The sequence below is a fragment of the Phalacrocorax aristotelis genome, unplaced genomic scaffold (assembly GCF_949628215.1).
Source record: "Phalacrocorax aristotelis unplaced genomic scaffold, bGulAri2.1 scaffold_248, whole genome shotgun sequence".
NCBI lineage: Eukaryota > Metazoa > Chordata > Aves > Suliformes > Phalacrocoracidae > Phalacrocorax > Phalacrocorax aristotelis.
The window spans coordinates 48,669-55,301 of NW_027441367.1; the positions used below are offsets into that span (position 1 = coordinate 48,669).

Genomic DNA, 6,633 nt, shown 5'->3' on the forward strand with positions numbered 1-6,633 from the left:
ACGCTTGCGGGGGGGGGGGGGGGGGTGGGGGGCGCGCAGGGCCGGCGGCGACTGTGCAAGGGTTTGGGGGGGGGGGGCAGGGAGCGTGCAAGGCTGGGGGGGAGCGTGCAAGGCTCTGGGGGTGACAACGGGCGTGCAAAGCTCTGGGGTGAGTGTGCAAGGGTTTGGGGGGGCAGGGAGCAGGCACAGCTCGGAGGGGAGCGCGCAGGGCTTTGGGGGTGACGGGGAGCGTGCAAGGCTCTGGGAGCGACTAGCAAGCGTGCAAGGCTGGCAGTGAGTGTGCAAGGCTCGGGGCTGAGCGTGCAAAGCTCGGGGGTGACAGGGAGCGTGCAAGGCTCTGGGGGTGAGCGTGCAAAGCTCTGGGGGTGACAGGGAGCGTGCAAGGCTCTGGGAGTGACAAGCAAGCGTGCAGGGCTGGCGGTGAGCATGCAAAGCTCTGGGGGTGAGTGTGCAAAGCTTTGGGGGTGAAGGGGAGCGTGCAAAGCTTGGGGGTGAGTGTGCAAAGCTCTGGGGGTGACGGAGTGTGCAAAGCTTGGGGGTGAGTGTGCAAAGCTTTGGGGGTGAAGGGGAGCGTGCAAAGCTCTGGGGGTGAGTGTGCAAAGCTCTGGGGGTGAGGGGGGGCGTGCAGGGCCTGGGGGTGACAGCGTGCACGGCTGGGAGTGAGCAGGAGGGCACGGGGGGGGGGGGGGGGTGCGTGTGCACGGCCGGAGCGTGCATGGCTTTGCAGGTGAGCGTGGCCGGCTCTGGGGGGGAGCGCGAGTGTGCAAAGGGCCGGCGGTGAGTGTGCAAAGCGCCCAGGGTGAGTGTGGGCATGGCCGGCCAGGCGTGAGCGTGCCCGGCTCGGGGGTAAGAGTGAGCGTGCAGGGCCTGGGGCGAGCGTGCACCGTGCGAGGGTGAGCGTGCATGGCTTGGGGGGCAGGCTATGGCTCAGGGGTGAGTGTGAGCGTGCACGCACGGCCTGGGGTGAGCGTGCACGGCTCCTGGTGCGAGTGCAAGCGTGCACAGCCCGGTGCGAGTGTGCACAGCTCCTGGTGTGAGCGTGCGCGGCCTGGGGTGAGCGTGCAAGGCTCCTGGTGCGAGTGTGACCGTGCACGGCCTGGAGTGAGTGTGCACGGCTCTGGGGGGGTGAGTGTGCACGGCTCCTGGTGCAAGTGTGAGCGTGCAAAGACCCGGGTGAGCGTGCAAGGCCTGGAGTGAGCGTGCACGGCTCCAGGTGCGAGTGTGAGCATGCACGGCCCAGGGTGAGCGTGCAAGGCCTGGGGTGAGCGTGCAAGGCTTGGGGTGAGTGTGCAAGGCTCGGGGCGAGTGTGCAAGGCCCACAACTCCCTGAACCGCCCCCCCTGCCACCGCCGCTGCCTCTCGTGCCCCCCCCGGCCCCGGCGTGCGCCGCGTGGCACACGCGTGTGCGAGGCGTGCGGGGATGCGGCCGGGGGCCCGATCCCCGCCGGGCGCCCGCGGGCCTCGCGGGGGGCCCCCGGGGCCGCTCTAGGGTGGGGGAGGCGCCATGTGGGGCCCCCCCCAGCCGGGCCCCCCCTGGGCGCTGAGGGGCACCCTGGGGCCCCCCCCCCGGCACCCGCCTCAGCCTCGAGGGTGGCAGCAGGACCGTGGCCGGTAGGAACCGGGGTGGGGGGGGGCTGGGGGGGACCCCAAGATTGGGGATGGAGTTTGGGGGGGGGCTGGTGGGGGGGCAGAGTTAAGGGGGTTTTGGGGGGCAAAGTTTTGGGGGGCCCCCAAGGTCAGGGGCAGAGTTAAGGGTACATTGGGGAGGGGTCTGGGGGGGGCAGACAGAGTTTGGGGGACCCCAAGGTTGGGGGTGGAGTTTGGGGGGGGGGTCTGGGGGGGGGCAGAGTTAAGGGGGTTTGGAGGAGGAGAAAGTTTGGGGGACCCCAAGGCTGGGGGCAGAGTTAAGGGTATATTGGGGGTGGTCTTGGGGGGGGCAGAGTTTGGGGGACCCCCAAGGTCAGAGTTAAGGTTATATTGTGGGGGGGAGTGTTAGGGTTAAGGCGGTTGGGGGCCCCAGGGCTGGGGGCAGAGTTGGGGGTATTTGGGGGGGGGGGGAAGAGCTTGGGGGGGTCTCGGGGGGAAGATTTGGGGGACCCCAAGGCCAGGGGCAGAGTTAAGGGGCTGTTGGGGAGGGGGCAGAGTTTGGGGGACCCCCCCGGAGCACAGGGATGTCCCTTGTTTTGGGGGGGTGAGAGGGGGTGACGTCGGGGATGGGGGGGAGGGACGGGGGGGAGGGGCAGAGGGATGGGGGAGGGGGCGAAGGGACCCCGGGGGCTGCTGGGAGGTGGGGGATGGGGGGAGGGAGGCCTTCAGGGGCCTCTCCGATACTGGGGTGACCCCATGGTCCCCCCCAAATCCCTCCCCGGTCACCTGGGCCCCCCCAAATCCTCCCTGGATCCCTGGGCTCCCCCAAATCCCCCCCAGGTGACCTGGATCCCCCTCAGGACACCTGGGTCACCCCCAGATCCCTCCCGGGTCACCTGGATCCCCCTCAGGACACCTGGGTCACCCCCAAATCCCTCCCAGGTCACCTGGGCCCCCCCAAATCCTCCCTGGATGCCTGGGCTCCCCCAAATCCCTCCCAGGTGACCTGGATCCACCCCAGGTCACCTGCGTCCCCCCCAAATACCTGGGTCCCCCCAAAACTTCCCCGGATGCCTGGGCCCCCCCCCCCCCCGTAACCTCACAACCCCCGCCTCCCCACAGCAGATGGATGGGGGGGGGGGGGATGTGGGGGTCCCCCGGGGTGGGGGGGATGTGGGGGTCCCCTGCGGGGTGGGGATGTGGGGGTCCCCTCCTTGTCCCCGGTGTCCCCTCAGTCTCGTGTCCCCCCCCTCGTCCCCCCCCCCAGATTACCACGGCGGCCGCTCCCGCAGGAAGAGCGTCCCCGGGGGGAAGCAGTACAGCATCAACATGGACGCCCCGCCCGCCCCCCCCCTTCCGGCCCTCGGTGAGCACACGCCTGTCGTCATGGCAACCGTCGCCCCGCGCGTGCCTGTCGCCGCGGTTACCCTCATCCCGCACATGCCTGTCGTCATGGCGACCCTCATCCCGTGCACGCTTGTCGCCGTGGTTACCCTCATCCTGCATGCGCCTCTCGCCGTGGTGACCCTGGCCCAGTGCATGCTTGTTGCCATGGTTACCGTGGACCCGCATGTGCCTGTTGTCACGGCAGCCATCATCCCTCACATGCCTGTTGTCATGGCAACCATTGCCCTGCACGCGCCTGTCACCGCGGTTACCCTCATCCCGCACACGCCTGTCGTCATGGTTACCCTGGCCCAGTGTGTGCTTGTTGCCGTGGTTACTGTGGTCCCGCACACGCCTGTCGCCGTGGTGACCCTCATCCCAAACACGCCTGTCGCCGCGGTCACCCTGGTCCCACACGTGTTTGTTGCCATGGTTACCGTGGTCCCGCACACACCTGTCGTCATGGCAACCCTCATCCCGCACATGCTTGTTGCTGTGGTCACTCTGGTGCTGTGCACGCCTGTTGCCGTGGTTACCGTGGTCCCGCACACGCCTGTCACCGCGGTGACCCTCATCCCACACGTGTGTGTTGCCATGGTTACGCTCATCCCATGCACGCCTGTTGCCATGGTTACCGCGGTCCTGCCCACGCGTGTCCTCACGGTTACCCTGGTCCCGCGCGCGTATGTTGCCGTGGTTACCCCCGTCCTGCACATGCCTGTTGCTGTGGTTACCCCGGCCCCGCCCCTGCATGTCGTCACGGCTACCCTGGGCCCGCACACGCCTGTCGCCGCCATTACCCCGACCCCCTCGTTGCCATGGTTACCGTCACCCCGCCCATGACCTGTCGCTGCGGTGACCTCGCTCCCGTGTCACCGCGCTCCCCTCCCCCCCCCCCCCGCACACGCCTGTTGCCATGGTAACCCCGCTCCCTCATCCCCATGGTTACCCCCTACTCCTCCACATTCCCGTTGCCGTGGTAACCCTGGTCCGATGCTCCCTGTTGCCATGGGAACCCCGGTCCTATGTTACCCGTTGCCGTGGTAACCCCATCCCTAAACCCCCCCCATCACCACGGTAACCCCGCGGTCCTATATTACCCGTCGCCATGGTAACCCCGGTCCTATGTTACCTGTTGCCGTGGTAGCCCCGGTCCAATGCTCCCCGTTGCCATGGTAACCCGGCTCCCCATCACCGTGGTTACCCCATCCATCCCCATCGCCCCCGTGGTCCCCCGGTCCCCTTGGATCCCCGTGACCCCCCGTGACCCCCCAGGACCACTCCCACCCCGGCCCCCCCCCCTCCCGCCCCAGCCCCCCCCCGCCCCCCCCCCGGCCCCCCCGGCCCCCCCTCAGCCGCCTGTACCCCAGCAAGGCTTCCTGAGCCGCCGCCTGAAGAGCTCCATCAAGCGCACCAAGAGCCAGCCCAAGCTCGACCGCACCAGCAGCTTCCGGCAGATCCTGCCCCGCTTCCGCAGCGCCGACCACGACAGGTGGGGACGCGCGGGGACAGCCCGGGGACGCCCCGGGGACACCCTCAGGGCATGCGGGGACACCCTCAGGGCATGCGGGGACACCCCGGGACACCCTCAGGATGCGCGGGGACACCCCAAGGACGCCCCGGGACACCCTGGGGACACCCTGGGGACACCCTCAGGGTATGTGGGGACACCCTGGGACACCCTCAGGATGCACGGGGACACCCCAAGGATGCCCCGGGACACCCTGGGGACACCCCAGGGACACCCTCAGGGCATGTGGGGACACCCTGGGACACCCTCAGGATGCACGGGGACACCCCAAGGATGCCCCGGGACACCGCAGGGACACCCCGGGGACACCCTCAGGGCATGTGGGGACACCCTGGGACACCCTCAGGATGCGCGGGGACACCCCAAGGATGCCCCGGGACACCCTGGGGACACCCCAGGGACACCCTCAGGGCATGTGGGGACACCCTGGGACACCCTCAGGATGCGTGGGGACACCCCAAGGACGCCCCGGGACACCCCAGGGACACCCCAGGGACACCCTCAGGGAATGTGGGGACACCCTGGGACACCCTCAGGATGCGCGGGGACACCCCAAGGATGCCCCGGGACACCCTGGGGACACCCCAGGGACACCCTCAGGGCATGTGGGGACACCCCAGGACACCCTCAGGATGCGCGGGGACTCCCTAAGGACACCCCGGGACACCCCGGGGACACCCCGGGGACACCCTCAGGGCATGTGGGGACACCCTCAGGATGTGCGGGGACACCCCAAGGACGCCCCGGGACACCCCGGGGACACCCCGGGGACACCCTCAGGGCATGTGGGGACACCCTGGGACACCCTCAGGATGTGCGGGGACACCCCAAGGACACCCCGGGACACCCTGGGGACACCCTGGGGACACCCTCAGGGCATGTGGGGACACCCTCAGGATGCGCGGGGACACCCCAAGGACACACCGGGACACCCTGGGGACACCCTGGGGACACCCTCAGGGCATGTGGGGACACCCCAGGACACCCTCAGGATGCGCGGGGACTCCCCAAGGACGCACCGGGACACCCCGGGGACACCCCGGGGACACCCTCAGGGCATGTGGGGACACCCTGGGACACCCTCAGGATGTGCGGGGACACCCCAAGGATGCCCCGGGACACCCTGGGGACACCCCAGGGACACCCTCAGGGCATGTGGGGACACCCCAGGACACCCTCAGGATGCGCGGGGACTCCCCAAGGACACCCCGGGACACCCCGGGGACACCCCGGGGACACCCTCAGGGCATGTGGGGACACCCTCAGGATGCGCGGGGACTCCCCAAGGACGCACCGGGACACCCTGGGGACACCCCGGGGACACCCTCAGGGCATGCGGGGACACCCCGGGACACCCTCAGGATGCGCAGGGACACCCCAAGGACGCCCCGGGACACCGCAGGGACACCCCAGGGACACCCTCAGGGTATGTGGGGACACCCTGGGACACCCTCAGGATGCGCGGGGACTCCCCAAGGACGCCCCGGGACACCCCAGGGACACCCCAGGGACACCCTCAGGGCATGTGGGGACACCCCAGGACACCCTCAGGATGCACGGGGACACCCCAAGGACGCCCCGGGACACCCCGGGGACACCCCGGGGACACCCTCAGGGCATGTGGGGACACACTCGGGATGCGCAGGGACACCCTGGGGACACATGTGACACCCCAGAGACACCCTGGAACACGGCGGGGACACCCCGGGGACACCCTCAGGGCATGTGGGGACACCCCGGGGACACCCTTGGGACACCCGGGACACCCTCAGGATGCACAGGGACACCCTCGGGACACCCCAGGACACCGTGGGGACACCCTTGGGATGTGCAGGGACACCCTGGTGATAAGCAGGGACACCTAAGCGACAGGCAGGGACACCTTCAGGACACCCTGGGGACACCCCCGGGACAGGCGGGGACACCCCGGGGACACCTGAGGGACACTAAGGGACACCCTGGGGACACCCAGGGACACCCAACTGCGGGGGTGGCCTGGGGTGACGCCGGCTGGGCGTGGGGATGACATGGGGACGGTCCTGCCTGGGTGACACTGGGGTGGGGATGGGGACAGTCCTGGTCTCAGGGTGTCCCCAGGGCAGACACAGGGACGTCCCTGTTCCCTGAAT

The 6,633-nt window shown here is 69.4% G+C and overlaps 1 long non-coding RNA gene across 1 annotated transcript; it reads left to right on the forward strand.

Moving 5' to 3' along the window:
• The first annotated feature begins 101 nt into the window (after window positions 1-101).
• On the forward strand, window positions 102-4,645 carry LOC142051457 (uncharacterized). The gene is made up of 4 exons (XR_012658492.1): window positions 102-1,039; window positions 1,107-1,611; window positions 2,855-2,953; window positions 4,344-4,645. It is a non-coding gene; the product is annotated as an uncharacterized LOC142051457 (long non-coding RNA).
• Window positions 4,646-6,633: the final 1,988 nt, after the last annotated feature.